This window comes from Oncorhynchus kisutch, unplaced genomic scaffold (genome assembly GCF_002021735.2).
Source record: "Oncorhynchus kisutch isolate 150728-3 unplaced genomic scaffold, Okis_V2 scaffold1017, whole genome shotgun sequence".
Taxonomy (NCBI): domain Eukaryota; kingdom Metazoa; phylum Chordata; class Actinopteri; order Salmoniformes; family Salmonidae; genus Oncorhynchus; species Oncorhynchus kisutch.
Window position 1 is genome coordinate 52,076 of NW_022262962.1, and position 21,958 is coordinate 74,033.

Here is a 21,958-nt window from a genome sequence, read left to right on the forward strand (position 1 = left end):
GCCGTTCTGTAACATCACTCATTCATATATCTTTATGTACACATTCTTATCCCTTTACACTTGTGTGTATAAGGTAGTAGTTTTGGAATTGTTAGGTTAGATTACTCGTTGGTTATTACTGCATTGTCGGAACTAGAAGCACAAGCATTTCGCTACACACGCATTAACATCAATAACCATGTGTATGTGACAAATACATTTGATTTGATTTGTTAGTGTTCATGTGAGAGAGGGTGTAGTAGTGCATACTGACCATTAGTTGGATCATAGTGTGGGTGGTGGAGTTTATGCAGGAACACAGAGGGTAGAGGCATTCTCCATCACAGTAGAAGGCAGAGTAACCCGTAGGAGCCGATACCCAGTCATAATGGAGAGAAATACCATAGAAATCAAAAGACAAGATGAATGACTAGAATAGACTCTTTCAATGAGAAATACATGATAAAGAATGCAAAGAACATACTCTACAATGCACATCCTACACAAATGCCTTGCTTCCCTAAAAATACTGTGTGTTACAGCAGATAACGTAGTACAATGTTAGCTCATGATTATCTATTCAGTACAATGAGTAGTTAAGAGAGATAGAATCTCACCTTCCAGCCTTGTTCACTGAATCTCACAGATATCTCACATGTCTCTTACAAGCCTGACGCCCACTGTTGACATGGCTGTGATCTGAAAGGGACCAAAAAATATGTTATGAACCAGGAAAGACTAATGTACACTTTGGATGCATTGGATTTGAAATTAAATGTAAATGCAACTTAAGCAATTTTGTAATTGGGATGAACTATCCCTTTAAACTGTATAAAACAAGTTTAACTACAAGACGAAAAACCAGTGTTGTCCCCTGACCTTGTATGTATACTGGGCAAGGGCAGGTCGTATTTGGGCTTCTTCTTATTGGGGGTTGGGTTTCAGGGCGCGTGGGGGGCGACAGGGGGCCTGGCTGGCCCTGAAGAAGTTGTTTAGATGAGTTCTTGAAGTCTTATATCTATATTTTGGAATGTTGGATGTTGATTTCGGGAGGCTTCCATCATGGAAAAGGGACCAGACCACTTTTTTTGTTAGTTAACCTAAACGAATCACCACCCTCGACAGAATAACAACAGTTGACTGCTATTTAAGTAGTGATTTGACTGTCAAATCCATGTATTGGTGTGTGGCCATTGACTTTTATGGAGAGACCGCCCCAAATTTTCTGTGCCATTTCCTGGGCATTTCATTAACTCCGTTCTAAGTTCTGCGCATCCCAGCGCTTGGAAAAATCAATGGTACAAAACACAATATATTGATCTTGAAAGAGTTGCGTAACGGGCTGCAGGGAGGTCAGGCGCAGGATAGCAGAACTGGGCACCAAAGGCACCCAGAACAACAGAATATGGGTTGAAATAACCCGTCGCAAACCAGTCTGAAGTGCACATACACTTTACAACAAACAATTCCACACACAGACATGGGGGGAACAGAGGGTTATATACACGTCAAGTATTGAGGGAATGTAAACCAGGTGTGTGGGAAAACAAGACAAAACACATGGAAAATGAAAGGTGGATCGACAATGGCTAGAAGACCGGTGACGTCGACCGCCGAACGCAGCCCGAACAAGGAGAGGAACCGACTTCGGGGGAAGTCGTGACAGATCTGTTTAAAACAATCAATCTTGTCATCGTGATCTGAGGTTAACATTTTGTAATTCCACTAAGTTTTATAGGGTGAAAATGCAAGCTTGTGTAAGGTAGTAACACAAACTGTCCGCATTAGGGAAATTTGCGCAATATACAATTTACTATGGCAAAGAAATTCAACATGTCAATTTAAGAATATTGTATTCTTTGCCTACTCAAAGTATTACCAAAAGTACATATATTTAAAGGGACATAACACTGAGACCCCTGGACATGGGTGGGGGAATATTTGTGTGATGACCTAAAATAGGGGCAGAAGCTCACCAGCACCAGCAGTCTCTCCAACCACCCCTGAACGTCAGAGTCATTTAACCATTTAGAGAGTTGAACAAATCCCTGGCACTCTAGACTAGAGCCTCCATAGTCTATGCAGCAACCTGAACATTTCACGTGCCTACCTTTAGGTTTCTCTCAGTACAGTCCATTGTACTGGCCTGTGTGATGTGTAGTAGTTTGATGCATCTTATTACTTTGTTTGTTTGTCACCCGAAAATTCAGTCTCAGCCAATGATTGTTAATATCCTCAATTCCTTACCTGACCCTTACAGACGCAGATACCTGACCTGAAGACATTCAAACAGCACTTTGAGAGCAAGCATCCAAAGTCCCCAATGCCACCAGAGCTGGTTGATGTTGAGACTTAGAACGATGACACACACAATGGACCTACAGCTGGGGTAAGATGCAGTATACAGTGGGAAGAAATAGTAAGTGAACCCTTTGGAAATACCTGGATTTCTTTTATTTTTGTATTCTTTTATTTTATACTTAGTTTTTAAATTACTTAGTTTTTATTGTAGGAACACAAAGTACAAAGCCAAATAAAATAACAACAACAAGAAAAGATCTGGCAGTTACAGTGCACTTCATACCTTCATCATCATACCATCATATTAGTTACATTGACATCTTTGAATTAGACCTTTTCCAAGTACGAAACCCATTTTTCCCAGTATTCTTGACCTCTCTCCTGTTGAGTTCTTAAGGCAAAGGTCATACGCTCCGTGTGGTGTATTTCTTCTACAATGTCTATCCATTGTGTCACTGTGGGAGGGTCTTTTTGTAGCCATTTCCTAGTGATAGCCTTTTTACTGGCTGCCAGTTGGACCTTCAAGAGGTACTTTTCTCTATTGTGTAAGTTATCAGGTATTTCACCCATGTACAAAGAAATGAATGTTTGTTCTATGTCAAATCCCATTATTTTTCCAATGTTAGATCTTATTTGTTAGATCTTATTTCTCCCCAGTAAGTTTCGATTGCGGGGCAAGTCCAAAAGATATGAGAGTGGTCCGCCCTCAATAGACCGCATTCTCTCCAACAAGGGTGTTGTGAGCCAGTCTGTTTTAATTTCAGTTTAGGTGTTATGAAGAAACGTATAACATTCTTCCAACAGAATTCTCTCCATGACCTTGAGTTGGTGGAGCTTTGTTGAGTCTCTAATATATTCAACCATGTTTCATCAGTTATTTCAATGTTAAGTTCCTCCTCCCATTTCTTTTTAAAATAGTTTGTAGAATGTTTCTTTGAGGATTGAATACCCAAGTAGAGATTTGAAATAGTTTTTTCGTTACTCCCCAAGTTGTATGCGTTAGTGAATACTTGGATTAATTTTGGAGGTGCTCGAGGGTCAGTCACTTTTATCTCCCTTACGAAATAGTGTCGTACTTGTAGGTATCTGTAGAAATCTTGTTTATCCAAGCCATGTTTTTTACTTAGGTCCTGGAAGTTATCTAGGTTCCCATTCCTTACAATTGTACTGAATGACATGATGCCTTTCTGCGTCCATTGTTTAAACCTGCTGTCCTGAGTTGCAGGGATGAAGCTGGGGTGGTATGCGGGCCAACTCAGCAGTTTGATCTCTCTGTCTAAATGATTTTGCTTAACTACCCTAAACCATGTCTTCAGAGAGAAATTAATCCACTGATTTTGTCTATTGTATATTTCTTTTACCATGTCCTTATTTCCCAGTACTGACTGTATGGGTATCTCTGTCAGCGTAGTCTCGATGTCTTTCCATTTGGATTCGTATTCTGAATTGCACCAACACACCAGGGGTCTCAAATGGGCTGACACATAATAATCTTTTAGGTTTGGTAAGGCCATACCCCCACAGTTTTTTGGTAACTGTAATGTTGTATATCTAGTTCTTGGTCTCTTACTGTTCCGTTGATCCCATTCCCTAAACTGTTTAGGTGGGATTTCTATGGGCAGTGATTGAACAAATACAGTAACCTCGGCAGGATGTTCATTTTGATTGTTTCAATTCTACTACTAAGATCTAAGGGAAGTGAATTCCACCTGTCTAGGTCATCATATATTTTCTTGTTAATGTGATCGTAATTCATACAATAAAGTTTGGGTATATCTTTTGGTAAATTTACTCCCAGATATATAATGGATGAAGAGGTCCAGGTGAAGTTATACCTACTCTTCAGATCTTCCTGTGGGGTATAATTATATACTAGGGCTTGGGTCTTGTGTACGTTAAGCACATACCCTGAATATGTTCCAAATGTTGTAAAACATCCATCAATCTAGGTACACTTGAGCCTGGGTCTTTAAGGAATAACAGAACGTCATCAGCATACATGCATATCTTATGTTCACTGCCTCTTATTGTTATTCCCTCTAAGGTTGGGTCCTGTCTTATTGCCTGTGCTAATGGTTCTAGGTACAAGGAGAAGAGTGTGGGTGATAGATTACAGCCTTGTCTTGCCCCTCGCTCTAATTTTATCGTTCGTGTCAAATGTCCATTTATCTTTATTCTAGCGGTCGGACATGAATACAGTGTTTTGATGCACTGTATCACTTCTTTGTTGAAACCAAATCTTTCCATAACTTGGAATAGGTAATCCCATCCCACTGAATCAAATGCTTTTTCTGCATCTAGGCTGATTAATATTGCACTTGTCGTATTCTGAGTAATGTGGTCCATGACATGTAGTGTTCTCCTTATATTGTCCTGTGTCTGCCTATTTTGTATGAAACCAGTTTGATCTCCGTCAATCAATTCTGGGATTATGTTCTCCATTCTTTTGTCTATTATTGATGCATATAGTTTATAATCTGTGTTAAGAATTGCGATAGGTCGATATGAACTGCATTCTTTCTTTTCTTTACCCTCTTTTGGGATTACTGATATGATGGCCTCTCTCCATGACGGTGGGAGACCTCCCTCCCTCAGAGTCCTGTTAAAACAGACCTTAAGTAGAGGTGCTAATTGTTCTCTGAAGGTCTTGAACCATTCTGAAGGGAAGCCATCAGTGCCTGGAGACTTGTTGGCTTTTTGCTGAGATATTGCTTTATTAATTTCTTCGGTGGATATTTCTGAAGATAGTCTATCATTTTGCTCTGTCCCAATTTAGGGGAGATCGTGTGAGTTCAAAAAGTGCTCTATTGTCTGTGCATCTGCCTTCTCTGGTTGCCTGGACAGATTTTTGAAATATGATTCAAATGCATTCTGTATTTCATCTAATTTGCATGTGATCTTTTTTGTTTTGGGGTCTTTTATTTTGAAAATGGTATTCTGTGCTTGTTGTTTCCTGAGTCTCCATGCTAGTAATTTGGTTGCCTTTGAGCCTGCTTCATAAACTTTTGTTATTAACCAAATACTTATTTTCCACCATAATTTGCAAATAAATTCATTAAATTAAATTCATTTTGTCTGTCATAGTTGAAGTGTACCTAAGATGAAATTTACAGGCCTCTCATCTTTTTAAGTAGGAGAACTTGCACAATTGGTGGCTGACTAAATACTTTTTTGCCCCACTGTATATGGTATCCCATCTAAAGACAAGGTTACTTATCTTGAAATTGTTACATGCAAGGATGAAAAACAAAGGAGTGAATTGAACTTTAACTCCATTGAGAAAACAAAGAACAAATTGAACCTCTTGTTGATGAGAGATATTTCGTTATACGGTCGGGTATTATTATCCAAAGCTGAAGGGTTATCCAGGTCGGTTTATGTCTCGTTATCACTTGACTTACCCCCTAAAATTGTAAAGGACTTAGATAAGATTATTTATAGTTTTATTTGATGTGATATCCACAAAAATGATGTGGATATATTGAAGCAACATCTCAAGACATCAGTCAGGAAGTTAAGGCTTGGTCGCAAGTGGGTATTCCAAATGGACAATAACCCCAAGTATACTTCCAAAGTTGTGGCAAAATGACTTAAGGACAACAAAGTCAAGGTATTGGAGTGGCCATCACAAAGCCCTGATCTCAATCCTATAGAACATTTGTGGGCAGAACTGAAAAGGCGTGTGTGAGCAAGGAGGCCTACAAACCTGACTCAGTTACACCAGCTCTGTCAGGAGGAATGGGCCAAAATTCAGTCAACGTATTGTGGGAAGATTGTGGAAGTCCACCCGAAACATTTGACCCAAGTTAAAGAATTTAAAGGCAATGCTACCAAATACTAATTTAGTGTATGTAAACTTCTGACCCACTGGGAATGTGATGAAAGAAATAAAAGCTGAAATAAATCATTCTCTCTACTATTATTGTGACATTTCACATTCTTAAAATAAAGTGATGATTCTAACTGACCTAAGACAGGGATTTTTTTACGAGGATTAAATGTCAGGAATTGTGAAAAACTGAGTTTAAATGTATTTGGTTAAGGTGTATGTAAACATCAGACTTCAACTGTACATAGAAGTGCACACTATTCTTATTATTTTTTAATGTATGTATATAGTCAACTATACAACTTCCACTACTACTACACTTTATATCATCCAATAATATATAATGAAAAACACTCAACATGAAGAATTAATGCAATTATGTTAATTTCAAATATTTATTTTGAAATATAGATTAGGTGCTCTTCTTTTTATAGCAGGAAGTAAAGGGACTGGACAAGGCTTTGCCTATAGCTGAAAACATCCTGGAAATGAGTGAACGCTTCCTTGGTTTCTTCTTGGTGGAGCATACACTCTCTGTTCGGCAGGATTCTTGATCATTGACAATTGCTGGGGGAAAAAATGTAAACATAACATTTCTTTAACTGACCCTAGTTAGTGTGAATAATTAGTATTGCATTATTATTATTTAAAGTGTAATATTCTACATAATTTCCAAATGTAGGGCGGCAGGTAGCCTAGCAGTCTCAATCCGCCTATTTAACACAGAAGTGTTACATAGGCTACCCCCAGGGCTTAGTCTGTTTAGTGCCAAAAAGAAGGGGATAAAAACATGCTAAAATATATATACATATATATATATATATATACAGTGCCTTGCGAAAGTATTCGGCCCCCTTGAACTTTGTGACCTTTTGCCACATTTCAGGCTTCAAACATAAAGATATAAAACTGTATTTTTTTGTGAAGAATCAACAACAAGTGGGAAACAATCATGAAGTGGAACGACATTTATTGGATATTTCAAACTTTTTAAACAAATCAAAAACTGAAAAATTGGGCGTGCAAAATTATTCAGCCCCTTTACTTTCAGTGCAGCAAACTCTCTCCAGAAGTTCAGTGAGGATCTCTGAATGATCCAATGTTGACCTAAATGACTAATGATGATAAATACAATCCACCTGTGTGTAATCAAGTCTCCGTATAAATGCACCTGCACTGTGATAGTCTCAGAGGTCCGTTAAAAGCGCAGAGAGCATCATGAAGAACAAGGAACACACCAGGCAGGTCCGAGATACTGTTGTGAAGAAGTTTAAAGCCGGATTTGGATACAAAAAGATTTCCCAAGCTTTAAACATCCCAAGGAGCACTGTGCAAGCGATAATATTGAAATGGAAGGAGTATCAGACCACTGCAAATCTACCAAGACCTGGCCTTCCCTCTAAACTTTCAGCTCATACAAGGAGAAGACTGATCAGAGATGCAGCCAAGAGGCCCATGATCACTCTGGATGAACTGCAGAGATCTACAGCTGAGGTGGGAGACTCTGTCCATAGGACAACAATCAGTCGTATATTGCACAAATCTGGCCTTTATGGAAGAGTGGCAAGAAGAAAGCCATTTCTTAAAGATATCCATAAAAAGTGTTGTTTAAAGTTTGTCACAAGCCACCTGGGAGACACACCAAACATGTGGAAGAAGGTGCTCTGGTCAGATGAAACCAAAATTGAACTTTTTGGCAACAATGCAAAACATTATGTTTGGCGTAAAAGCAACACAGCTCATCACCCTGAACACACCATCCCCACTGTCAAACATGGTGGTGGCAGCATCATGGTTTGGGCCTGCTTTTCTTCAGCAGGGACAGGGAAGATGGTTAAAATTGATGGGAAGATGGATGGAGCCAAATACAGGACCATTCTGGAAGAAAACCTGATGGAGTCTGCAAAAGACCTGAGACTGGGACGGAGATTTGTCTTCCAACAAGACAATGATCCAAAACATAAAGCAAAATCTACAATGGAATGGTTCAAAAATAAACATATCCAGGTGTTAGAATGGCCAAGTCAAAGTCCAGACCTGAATCCAATCGAGAATCTGTGGAAAGAACTGAAAACTGCTGTTCACAAATGCTCTCCATCCAACCTCACTGAGCTCGAGCTGTTTTGCAAGGAGGAATGGGAAACAATTTCAGTCTCTCGATGTGCAAAACTGATAGAGACATACCCAAGCGACTTATAGCTGTAATCGCAGCAAAAGGTGGCGCTACAAAGTATTAACTTAAGGGGGCTGAATAATTTTGCACGCCCAATTTTTCAGTTTTGATTTGTTAAAAAAGTTTGAAATATCCAATAAATGCCGTTCCACTTCATGATTGTGTCCCACTTGTTGTTGATTCTTCACAAAAAAATAAAGTTTTATATCTTTATGTTTGAAGCCTGAAATGTGGCAAAAGGTCGCAAAGTTCAAGGGGGCCGAATACTTTCGCAAGGCACTGTATATATATATTCGTCAACTTTGTTATATCTCTCAGATTTAGGACAGACACTTTCCATGTAGTGAATATGTTATTCAATGCATTTGTATCGGCTATTAGCAGTAAGGACGATACAAACCCCTCGGCCTAGACAGGGCTTAGACTCTTGTGGGTTAAAAAGCATGATCATTACAAAGGTGCAACTAGTGCTGTGGACAATAAAAGGCCACGCTAAAATGTGCAGTTTTGTCACACCACACAACGCCACAGATGTCTCAGAGACAGAGACTGAGAAGAATAGGAGCAAGGAAAAACGCTGGTTGACTTGTTTTGAGGGAGCGTGCAATTGGCATGCTGACTGCAGGAATGTCCACCAGAGCTGTGGCCAGAGAATTGAATGTTTATTTCTTTACCATAAGCCGCCTTCAATGTCGTTTTAGAGAATTTGGCAGTATGTCCAACCGGCCTCACAACCACAGACCAAATATATGGCGTCGTGTTGGCTGTAGGGTTATGGTGTGGGCAGGCATAATCTACGGACAACGAACACAATTGGATTTTATCAATGGCAATTTGAATGCACAGAGATACCATCACGAGATCCGTAGGCCCATTGTCGTGCCATTCATCCACCGCCATCACCTCATGTTTCAGCATGATAATGCATGGCCCCATGTCGAAAGGCCTGCATACTCACCAGACATGTGATCCATTTAGCATGTTTGTGATGCTCTGGATTGACGTGTACAACAGCGTGTTCCAGTTCTCACCAATAATCAACAACTTCACACAGCTATTGAAGAGGAGTGGGACAACATTCCATAGGCCACAATCAACAGCCTGATCAACTCTATGCGAAGGAGAAGTGTCACGCTGCATGAGGCAAATGGTGATCACACCAGATACAGACTGGTTTTCTGATCCACGCCCCTACCTTTTTTTAAGGTATCTGTGACGAACAGATGCATATCTGTATTCCCAGTCATGTGAAATCCATAGATAAGGGCCTAATGAACATATTTCAATTGACTGATTTCCATAAATGAACTGTAACTCAATAAAATCTTTGAAATTGTTGCACGTTGCGTTTATATTTATGTTCAGTACACATTTGAGTGTATTGACTTACCTGTTTCTCTGACGGCAGGGGTCTGGTTCTGGGAAGGTGTTGGAGTGCAGTGGTTCTTCTTGTTGACCTGCTTTGTACACTGGGTAACAAACAGTCATTTATACAGTAGGAGAAATTGCACACAAAGGGTATCAGTGTTTACCATCATACTGTACGTAATGAATAAAAAATCATCTTAAAAATGTGTATTTTGATGACATATGTACCTTTTGGTTGAGTCCACAGAGAGCGCTGAATCTTCCTCTCTTCTTTTCCTTTCTACCAGTTGTTGGAAGCCCAGAATTACCTACCTCGTCACTGCCAAGTGCATTGCGTGATGACAACTGGGTCATGGAGGGAGGTGAAGAGCTAGCCTCATTGCATTTCGTTAGTAGTTCCCTAGTTAATGATTTGACCAGGGCATCGTCAAATGCATAATCCGTTGACTTCATTGCAACCTGGAGCATCTTCTCTGACCCAAATTCTTGAAGAAGCCCCTTGTAGACAGCCTTGAAAATCTTTTGGATTTTCAGATTCTGGGGATAGGCTTGAGTTGGTTCAAGGCCTGAGGTGCCACAGAACTCAGACAGAATCCTCTTTGTGAGAACTCTTGATGTTTCACCAATGTCAGAGGATTCCAGTAATGTGAAAGGGGTGATCATTGACAGCAATCTAACAATCAGTAAAAGTACCAAAGAGGTGTAGTCATTGCTAGTGGAGTCAAATGATGCATGTGCATCAGAGTCCATGGCTGATGGAGTTGATGGATGCACAGAGGCACTAGACATCTCCAGATCTTTGTTGTCCATCTTGGATTCCACCTCTCCTAAAATTTGAATATCCACAGTTCCACCGTTGTGTGTGCTGCTGCCAGACAGAGAGGGTCTAGGCAATGATTTGGCACTAGACTGACGGCTAGTGGTCATGAGAGCCGGTCTGTCAGAGTCAAGTGTTCCAGCATCAGTTGGGGACAACCCATTGATTATGTTCATCAACTCTGATAATTCTTCTGATGAATTGGAGGCCACAGAACAGGTATCCATGACCTGATTGACCATTATATTGGTGAAAAGGCTCTTTGTGTCACAGTAAACCTGTGAGGAACTAACGGAGATGGCAGAAGAGCTCGGGATAAGCCGACTTGTGTCCTGCAGAGAACCATCAGAGATGATAGTTTGGCAGAAATCGGATCCTTGTGATGGTGGAGGAAGCCAGAAGACAATCTGCTGTAGCAGACGTTTTATTGACTCCGTAGCAAAGGAGTACACAAGGTCAGATGGAAACTCCCTGGATTCTTCAGAAGCATTCAATCCTGTCTTCAGCTTCAAAAGAATAGAGTCAGACACGCTCTTGCCAGCTGGCACAAAAAGAGCCTGGGGGGTGTTGTGACTCTTTATGAGCTCATAAACTTTGTCAGTGAGCTCATGTGAGAAGTTCTGAAGACCGTCCCTGGGGCTGAGTCTCGCAAGTCTTCTTGTAAAAGAAGTGACATCATCTGCAGTGGCTATGTGTTCCATATCTTCTCTTGGAATGACCTCCATAACAATGTCAACTATGGCAGAGATGGTTTGCCTTGTGTAATTTGTTGACCCTTGTGAATGAGTTGAGGAGTCACTCATATCAATGACCGAACTCCTAATGATAGGACAATAGATTTCAACAGGCCACTCATCAGGGACTGGAGTGCCTGGAAGATAATTTGTAAAATCACTCTGGGACCCTCTGGTCATGGCAGAGGTGATGGACAGGGAGGACTTTGAGGAGGATGGACGGTGTATCTCGTGTCTATCAGTTCTCACCATGTCAACATCCTCCAACATGGAGCCCACGATGGAACAAGTCAAGAGGCCTTTCTCTGAGGTGCTCATCCTCTCTGACATAGACACTCTCCTCTGGATTGTCATCAGAGTCTGACTAATTAAGGCTTTGGAATAATTTACCATGCTGGTCTGGCTGCCTTCATGTTCACTGTAAGTCATTTGTGTAGAAGTAGCTGTTCTGCATATGGATTCGGCATGTTTGGGGGCCTCAACCACATTGTCTAGGAGGACCGGTTGTTGCTGGGCAAAAAAATCCTTGACCTTGATGAACACATTGTTGAACAGGTTTACAGTGCCTGGCCAAATGATCTTTCCTTTCACATTGGCCCCGTTCTGAACACTGACAGGAAGGGTTGAAGCTGACAGGGATCTCTCTAACTGGCCAGACACTGAAGCATCAGACATTTTAGTCATCTGGGTGAAGCTATTAAGGTCTTTAGTGATGCTTATGACGATGTTGGATGCTGCAGAATTGGTGTGCAGAGAAGAGGTGAACAAAGGTGGAGTTCCACTCTTCTGAAGGATTTTGATATCTCTATCATCACCATCGTTACTGGACTCTGCACAAATGTCTGCACTTCTACCATCAAGGCTGGTATTTACAATGCCAATCAACCCTGATTGAAGGATCCCACCAGCCATATGTGAGGCTTTAGTGTGAAACTCCTCAGTACATAGTTTGTCAAAGGCTGTGGATTTAAGACTTCTAGAGGATGCCTCCTCCTCATCATTGTTGATCTCACCATGCAAATTGTCCTGTGTATTGACAGCATAGTCATCAACAGATAAATATGATTTGGAGGCGGCAAGGACGTCAATCTGAGAAACAACGGCATCCAAAAGCTTGGACAGGTCTTCTGTATCTCCTTTTAGGCTATAGAGGCATTTCTCCATGGATTCCTCAGATTGATACACAGTGAGGATCTGACTAATGACCTCCTTGGTACAGGTTTGAAGGTCTGCTTGGATTTCAAGAGAATCACTATTACAAGTCACCTGAGAATCTAAACTTTCACTAGGAGCCTGTTTGAGAGTCTCATCATGTATTGGTGTAACACCATCGATGACCTTTACAGAGTCTTGGCAGGGAGTGAGAAACCGCCTCAGCATTTCTCTAAATCTATGATATATAATACGAGCAGCAGAAAGGGTGCTCACTTTTGAAATTCTGACATTTTCAGAGTCATGTGCCTGCATGGACTGAACAACAGTCTCCACATCTGTTACAAAAGTGTCCAGCAATTTAGATGCTTCAGAGTCTCCCAGTAAGCTGTTTGTAAAGGGGTTGACATATCTCAGATCTTCACTCACTGCCTTTCTAGCCTTTGTCTGGAAAGACACACCGGAGAGTTTCTTCATATTTATAATTGGAAGACTCTGGGTAGATTCACTGTTGGTGGTGCTGTCCTGCAGACCAAGTGGAAAAGTGAGATGGGAGAGACATTGTTCACTGTCTAACAACTCAGATGGTGAGGGGGAACAAGAACTGGTGAAATCATTCAAGTCAGACATGATGCCATCCACAAATAGAATGGCCTCCAGAGACTCTTCAGAATCACACTCTCCAACAGAAGATGAGAACTTCTTCATCACCTCAGTCTTATACAAGACTAGAACCTGGCTGGCAATCGCTTTTGTGGTGTCAAGGAGGACTTGGTTTTGCAAATACTTGTTGAGAGCCAAGAGAGGTTTTGGGGTCTCACTTTGTCCTTTTTGTTCATTCATAGATGAGGGGGTTATTAAAAGTGGTTTACAAGAAATGGAGTCCGATGTGTCAGCCTCACCATTACTGGAATGACCGACGTCCAGGCACAAAGTTGGAACCATTGTGAAATAATATTTTGTGCTCCCCACAAATGTACTTGCGAGATACCCTTTTCCTGGACAGGTAAGAAGCCTCTTCAGCGTATTTTTTATGTCGTAGTAACAACCAACAGTGTAAGACCAGATCTTACTTTGATGGTTTTCAAGAAGGATCTCCTCGCCCTGTGCAGGGGAGCAGGATGCCCTGATAGACTGGGTAAGATTGTCCATGTCTGAAACAAAGGTACTTACCAACTCAGAGGCCTCAGGGTCAACCATAAGGTCTCTGATCTCACCTATCCTAGGAGTTGGACAAGATGATGTAGTGCCAGAACAACATGATGTACAACCCCTGAATCTTTTAACGATCTCCCGGATCGATTCAGTGGCCTTGGTCTGAAACTCCTCAGTGAGTAGTCTATCCATACTTTGTGTTGACAGACGAAGACTAGATTTGGCACCTTTGATGTTGAGGTTGCTCTCTCCTTGTTTTAGCATCTCCTCAGGACTTTTACAAGCTTCAAGCATCTTCATATGGTCAGCAACAACACAAAGCAGTTCCCTCTTGTCAGGTTCATTTTTCTCCTTATTGCTGAAGTTCAAAACAGTGCCACTGAGGGCTGTCATGACCTGTCCTGTTAAATGTGTCATGTCCACCTCAACACCATCCTCTCTGAGAACAACACTCTGCTCAACACTCTTCCCATTAATGTACATCTGAAGTATGTTGGAAACACCAGACACCATCTCCTCAACCACCTTGGTGCTGGAGACACCACCACTGGCAAAAATGACAGGGGACATTCGCCCAGAGACCACAGAGATTATGGAATTGACCTTCTTTGATACTTCTCCAACAATAACCCGGGATAGACTTTGAGTGTCTACCTGGCCCTCTATTTGGATACAGAGGACATTGTTCAGCGACTCTTTGAAGGAATCCTGGACACCAGTGAGGAGACTGTCCTCAGTGATCCCAAAAAAGTCACTGAGTGGCTCAGATGATATCGACTCATCATCTCCCTGAGTATTTGGCAACACTGTCTGAGACCTTTGAGAATACAAAGCAAACAATACAGCATTCCATATTCAATAGTAGACACGGTAGTGACATTAATACATCATTCAGTAATCAGTTAAACTGGTCATTAAGAGTAAACTGTTACACAGATAACAAAACATATTTTCACAAAATGGGTTATGAATAGTTAGGTGAAACCGGTTTCTTTAGGAATGACTGAACATACCCATTACGAGAGGAGCTTGATTTGGCCGTGCAAGACCTTGAGGATTTGCTGCTGCCTCTCTTGCGAACCTTCAGGTTTGTGCTAGAGGATCTCTCTGATTCTGTCAGAGACTTGCTGGATACTGGAGACACATGGCTGTATATCCGTACAAAACGGAAAATTGCAGGGATGATGACCTCCAGGATGGCCTCAGATACAAACCGCACAATCTCCAGGCACATCTCTGCAAGCAATGCCCTCATCACCTGTAGGACCGAAACAGTGTAGGTAGATTACTCATAGCCGGGCTCTGAAACCAAGCTCCTCGAAGAGATACTAACAATCTCACATATGTTCATGAGAATCATGAAAGTGGCATACATTGGAAAGCATGAAAAGCAGTAGGCTACTAAAAAGCTCTTTGAATGAAACTGTTTGTGATAATGTGGATGATACTGTAGATAGATAAAAGGTTTGTATCTAATATTCTTGAAACATCTATTAATATATCTATGAATCATTTTCAGGGTTAAGGGACTTACAGGGTCCATCCTGCCAATGCTTAACTGCCTCCATTGCCTATAGGAGATAATTAGATGTTTTTAGCACCAAAAAGCACACCAACACACATACAATTTATAAAATCCTCCAGATGACATTGCATTCAAATACTACAATAGAAGTTTGGACATACTCCTCAGTAAGTTTTTCCAGAAACCGGATGATAATCGGGTTGAAAGCATCCGGATCGATTGGCGGGAGGTCAAGAGCCCTGGTCTGACAGGCCCTGGAGACACACTCACTTAGGATCTTCTCATTAGATTGTCCCTGGTGAGATGTCCCCTGAACTGCCATCCCAGAGAATTCCACAGATGTAGAGGGACCTGTGTGCAAAGCAGCATTCACCAAGGTAAAGAAGTCAGAAAACATGTAACCTTCTGAGGCAAATATGTATTAGCCAACTTTGTGTACTTTGTGAAGTTAAGTAGCCAAGAAAGTATAACATGTGCACTCTGCTATTAGTCCTCTGCTCAATAGATGTCCATACTAAATTACATTTACATGCAAAAGGATTACATTCAGTGAAATTAGAGTTTAATTTATGACCTGCATCAGTGATCTGCTCCACATTGTTTCTCTTGGTCCTCTTGGCCTAAAAAGACAATACAGTCAATGATATACATGTAGATACTGTATGAAGCCATTCCAATACAGCCCTTTGAGTAGAGCAAGGGTAAGACTGATTGCAGGGCTGTCCCCGACAAAAAAAAATATTTGTCGACCGAGAGTCATCCTGTTCTAATGTTAAAATGTATTTTTCCATATCAGACACAGCCTATGTGTTTGAGTACAATCACCTACATAGGCACTGAGCTTGGCTGATGCTTTAAGCACACTGTTTGACACACAAATGACTCAGGAAAGAGCCCGATGGTGACACTGTATTATTACAGCATAGCAAAGATTAAAAACAGCCGAATCTGTGAAATGGCTTAATTCAACATTTTGCCGGTGCATGAGGCTTGGTGCTCACAGAATCAGTAGTCTATTAAACAAATACTCAAACAGGCAACAGAAGCTATATCTGTCTTACTCCTGTATATATGTATACAGTACCAGTCAAAAGTTTGGACACACCTACTGATTCAAGGCTTTTCTTTATTTTTACTATTTTCTACATTGTAGAATAGTAGTAAAGACATCACAACTATGAAATAACACATATGGAATCATGTAGGTACCAAAAAGTGTTAAATATAAAATAGATTTTGATTTGGTTAACACTTTTTTGATACGTACATGATTCCATATGTGTTATTTCATAGTTTTGATGTCTTCACTATTATTCTACAATGTAGACAATAGTAAAAAATTAAGAAAAACCCTTTTAACTGGTAATATATGGATGATTTACAAAGCCAGGCACATTTAACAATTAGGCTTTTGATTATAGACCTAATTTAGTTGGGTTTTCCTCTCTCCTCAATTTTCTTAGACAATTAGGCTAAGGCAAGGGCTGTTTCCCCGTCTCTGCTGCTGCTGCTGCCTCTGCAACATTGTTCTCAATCCCAATATGCTGGTTAACTTTGCTATTATGCACATACAACATAGGAAAGGGCGGCAATTCTACGGAGCACTGAAGATTATGTTTCAGAACCACGGACAGCGACCGTATCCAATGCAGGAGAAAGCGCATTTGTTATAAAATAATATTTGATTTATTAGTGTTGCACCATTATTGTTACATAATATAACCATATACAATGTCAGTATCACGTCTTAGCGTGATGGACTGTGCCATCCCTGTGGCCTCGGCAATGGATTAGTCAACTGAGATAGGCGCGAATCAGACAGGTGTCCATGTGCACCATGAAGAAAACAAACTTTTGCGGCTGCTCGACTTAAGAAATCCCAGTCAACCAACAGCCTATTGACCAAACTGTCGACCAAATGGGGTCAGCCCTAGATTTACTATTAGGAGATAAAAGGGTATTGCATGGGCAATTTACCTTCCTCGGAACAACATGCTGTAGGGGCAGGTTATAGATATGAAAGATATCACAAATATCCACATCTCTGCTCAATCTATTCCCTTACCTTGACTTTATTTCTTTTCACGGCATCCTGCTGCATCTGAGGCAGGGGATCCTTCTTCACCTTTTCCTCATCTTCATCATTCTGATTATCAACAAAATCTCTCTCAGCCGCATCACTATCAGTGCTCTGTTCAACTGTGGACCTGTTGGCACTGGTCCTCCTTTTGGTCTAAAAAGACAATACAGTCAATGACATACTGTATGTTGCTATACAGGCCTTTGAGAAGAGCTACAGTAAACCATTGGTGATTGAATATTAAAAGATGGAAGTCTGTTGTAAGGACAATTTACCCTCCAACCTCACAACAACATGTTATATGGCATATTGGACAGGTTTAAAGTGTGGACATGTAAGACCCCAGATTTCCCTTTCTCTCCTCAGTCTATTCTCTCACCTTAACTTTTCTCCTTGTCACAGCCTTCAGCTCGATCTGAGGCAGGGGATCCTTCACTTCACTATCTTCTGGATAGTTTAAACCCAGGATATCATTCTTCATTTTCTGGACTTGACCTTCCAAACTTTGATGATCATGTGGATCCTCTTCGTTTAAACTCTGGAAGAAAAAAGACCATTCTTTAAATGCTCATGGATATGGACAATATACCACAGCTAAGAGCTGTTCTTACACATGACACAACGCACAGTTATTATAAAATGGTTACCAACTTAATTAGGAAAGTAAAAATACATGTTTCGTCATACCCGTGGTATATCCATACCCGTGGTATACGCTCCGATATACCACAGCTTTCAGCCAATCAGCATTCAGGACTCAAAACAACCAGTTTATAATGTCCAATATATTAAAAAAATTTACAGGACAGGTTTTCGCTATAAATACACATAGATCCTACTACCTGATATCAAGATTCATAATTAATGCGTTATGGAGTCACTTATTATTATTATTATTATTATATTTTCGGTAGAATTATGATAAATAGCCTACTGCTGTTATCTTTGCAAGGATCATATTTCAAATCAAATCCATTTATATATCCCTTCGTACATCAGCTGATATCTCAGAGTGCTGTACAGAAACCCAGCCTAAAACCCCAAGCAGCAAGCAATGCAGGTGTAGAAGCACGGTTTGATGTATAGGTTATTATAATGCATGCATTTTTTTTACAATATTAAAAATGATAATATTAGCGCCACATTAACGTTAGCCCACACCGCCACCCAGCTGCCACTACTTGCATGCCACTACTCTACCGTCATGTCCTGTAAACCCTGTGGTTCCTGACGCAGCATAAAAAAGACGGTGCAGCGGTTCCTGCACCACTGCATGGGGCTTCTCTGTTAGCAATTCATAGGCTTACCTTATTATCCTCCATGGTTAAAGTCTATGGCTGGAGCCTATGTTCCCATCATGTAAAACTTTACCAAGTGATTACCAAAGAGAGAAACTATCGCATTATATACGGTAACTCAGCCAACGTCATAATGTGAATGCACTTTGACGTAATAAAACAACTTCAGGGATGATCTGTCAATCAATGCAATCAGCGACGCAATACTGGATCCCCATACCACTAAAAAGACCACTCGAAACAATAAATACTGGTGTATTAGCTACGTTTCCGTTTTTTTGTACAATAATGTGATGAGACAACAAATAAATAAGTAAACCACAGCCGACACCAATGATGAGCAATACATAACATTGTAAATAAGAATGTTTTCTTAACTGACTTGCCTCGTTAAATAAGGTTAAATCATTTAATAAAATAAAAATAACAAATCAAATGCAGTAATTTGAGATGAACGCTTGAGGGCGACTACAAACCAGTTTTGAATAAACGAGGACAGAAGCATTACATGTGTTGTTGGGTACAGAGGCGAAGGGTCAAAGTTGAAATGAGAAAAGATGGTGGCCCACGCAGAAATACACGTGGTTCACCATGGTGGCAGCAAAATAAACTTCAGAGATAGTTATTACAAATTACATGAGCTAAACGTGAATTAACAAGTATGGAATGGATGCAAACTGTAGCCCTGGCTAGCTACTGCACGTTAGCTAACGTGTTACTGTATAGCTACAACAAGTATTCTAATCTTGAGAGAAACTCTTGTTGTCTGTGGTCCTGTAGCTCAGTTGGTACAGCATGGCGCTTGCAACGCAAGAATTATGGGTTCGATTCCTGGGAGCACCCATACATAAAATGTTTATGTGCATGGCCATTGCTTCGTCCCACAACAAACTTCTGTACGTGTAGCCTTGCGTCCTTGATCAACCAACTCAAACGAAAATAACGTCTCCACTTAACGCCATATTCAGTATCTCTAGGAACAATACTTTGCGGGACGAAGCAAGCATGATCGTCGCTTTGGGTCAAAGTTATTGCTAAATGGCTTATACAGGGAGGCTTGTCACCAAAAACGGTCACAAACCTTTACAGATGCACAATTGAGAGCATCCTGTCAGGCTGTATCACCGCCTGGTACAGCAACTGCGCAACGTATCACCGGGGAAAAACGACCTGCCCTCCAGGACACTTACACCACCCGATGTCACAGGAAGGCAAAAAAGACCATCAAGGACAACAACCACCCGAGCCACTGCCTGTTCACCCTGCTGTCATCCAGAAGGCGAGGTCAGTACAGGTGCATCAAAGCTGGGACCGAGAGACTGAAAAACGGCTTCTATCTCAAGGCCATCAGACTGTTAAACAGCCATCACTAACATTGAGTGGCTGCTGCCAACACACTGACTCAATCTCTAGCCACTTTAATAATTACAAATATGATGTAATAAATGTGTCACTTATATTATATATATATATATATATATTATATATTTATATGTACATATTCCTATTAATTCCTTTACACTTGTGTGTGTATAAGGTAGTTGTGAAATTGTTAGATTACTTGTTCGATATTACTGCACGGTCGGAACTAGAAGCACAAACATTTACACTCGCAATAACATCTGCTAACCATGTGTATTAGATTTGATTGAATGTTTTCCCCATAAAACCTACTACTGCTTTGATTTCTAATTTGATCATTATTGGGTTATGCCTGTGTTAAAATTTGTGTTTAAGCAATAAACAAATTTAAAAAAGAAACTCCTGGTTGTAAACTGATTGCAGTAGCTATGTTTTTGGTATCGCTCATGTCATACTGCGTGTCATTCCTCAACTGTCTGGATTTTACATTCATTTTGGATCTCCACCAAACTGACACACTAAATTAACTAACTGTTTATAACTAGGCTATAATCCCACTGAAACATGAACAAGCCTCATTCAGATGATTTTATATGGTCCTTTACACACCAGCTCCGTGGGAAAATTGGATCCTGGCCAAAGGCACAAGTTCATTCAACAGGTGTGAGACATCGAGGATGAGTTTTTAACAATATTAATGTCAACTGCCATATGTTGATGTACATGTCCAACTGGTTTCCTCCTATTTTCAGACTACTGATACCAGACTAGTGTTTTATCACGTGGCCACAGATACTCCCCTATTCTGTCAGTGGTTCCAGATCTACAACAGACAACTGTGTGCGAATAGCATACAGTATTGAGCAACAGAGAATTAAAATTCCATTGTTATGAGAAAATCATACTTTTTTTAAGTGTCTTGTGCCATCCCAAACAAAGTACAATAAAATGAAATTGAAATGAAAGCTAAAGGGAATATGCAGTAGGGTTGATAAAGGTCAAGATAAGTTTGACTGGGACTAAAGGAAGCGTAGGATGTTTGGTAACATTTGGCATCCTAAACTTGTTTACATGTGACAAAGTAGGCTACAGGACCATATAGTGCTTCTACCCAAGTGGTGGCCCATCATGTCTTTAGGAGCTACAGTCTTTTTTTTTCTTTTTTTCAGACAAGGGAACATTTACATCAATGTATGGATAGAGACTTCAGCTTTCTTCTCATGTGTATATCCTGTCAAACGATAAACGTTGCACAAACCCCGCACTTTTAAAATGGCTCTGTTCCTATGGAAATGTGCACATGTTTAGAGAGAGTAATTGGTTACATATTTCATGTCGAACCTAGACTTTCAAATCTCTTATTCCCCAACAACTGACAATTGGGACCTCCCCCCTATCTCGGGCTCTGTAATAGTCACATTTTTTCTGACGATTATCAGAATCCCACAGTTCTTAGCTTTCTAACAGTACTTAACTGGCATTCTGCCCCTGAGCAAGGGAGTTAACCCACTGTTCCCCGGGCGCCGATGACGTGAATGTCGATTAAGGCAGACCCCGCACATCTCTGATTCAGAGTGGTTGGGTTAAATGCGTAAGACACATTTTAGTTGAATACATTCAGTTGTACAACTGACTAGGTATTCCCCTTTCCCTTTCCCTAAGCATGTTTCTGTAAGGACCGAAATGTACTTTATGAGGGCAGTATACAATATTATGCATCGTTTATAAAATGCCACCAGAGGGCGTCAGAGTTGAACAGGTTAAGAACAGCTATGGCTACAGACAAACAGGTATTCGTTGGTATAAGTACTTTAAGGAATGAGCAGCAAGGCAGCATGATTTCAACAAGCACTTCACCTGTCATTGCAATACAATTCTAACTAGGCCTCTATACAAACAGCAGTAGAGCTAAGTATAGCTTTCCCCCCCAAAAAACACAAAGTTCTACGTAACAAATACCCAGTGTTTTTAATCCAAACCATGAAACAGTGTTTTTACTATGAGGAGAAAACAACCTTTTGTGTCTAAGACACCAAAACCAGTTTGACTTAGGGTAATATATTAACATTCCAGTTTGATCCGGTTAAGATCTGAAGAGTTCAAAAGAGGTTTGAATGTTAAATGCAATGATATACATTCTCAATAAGTTAACACTGTAGGCTGCTGTTGTGTATAGCGTATTAGA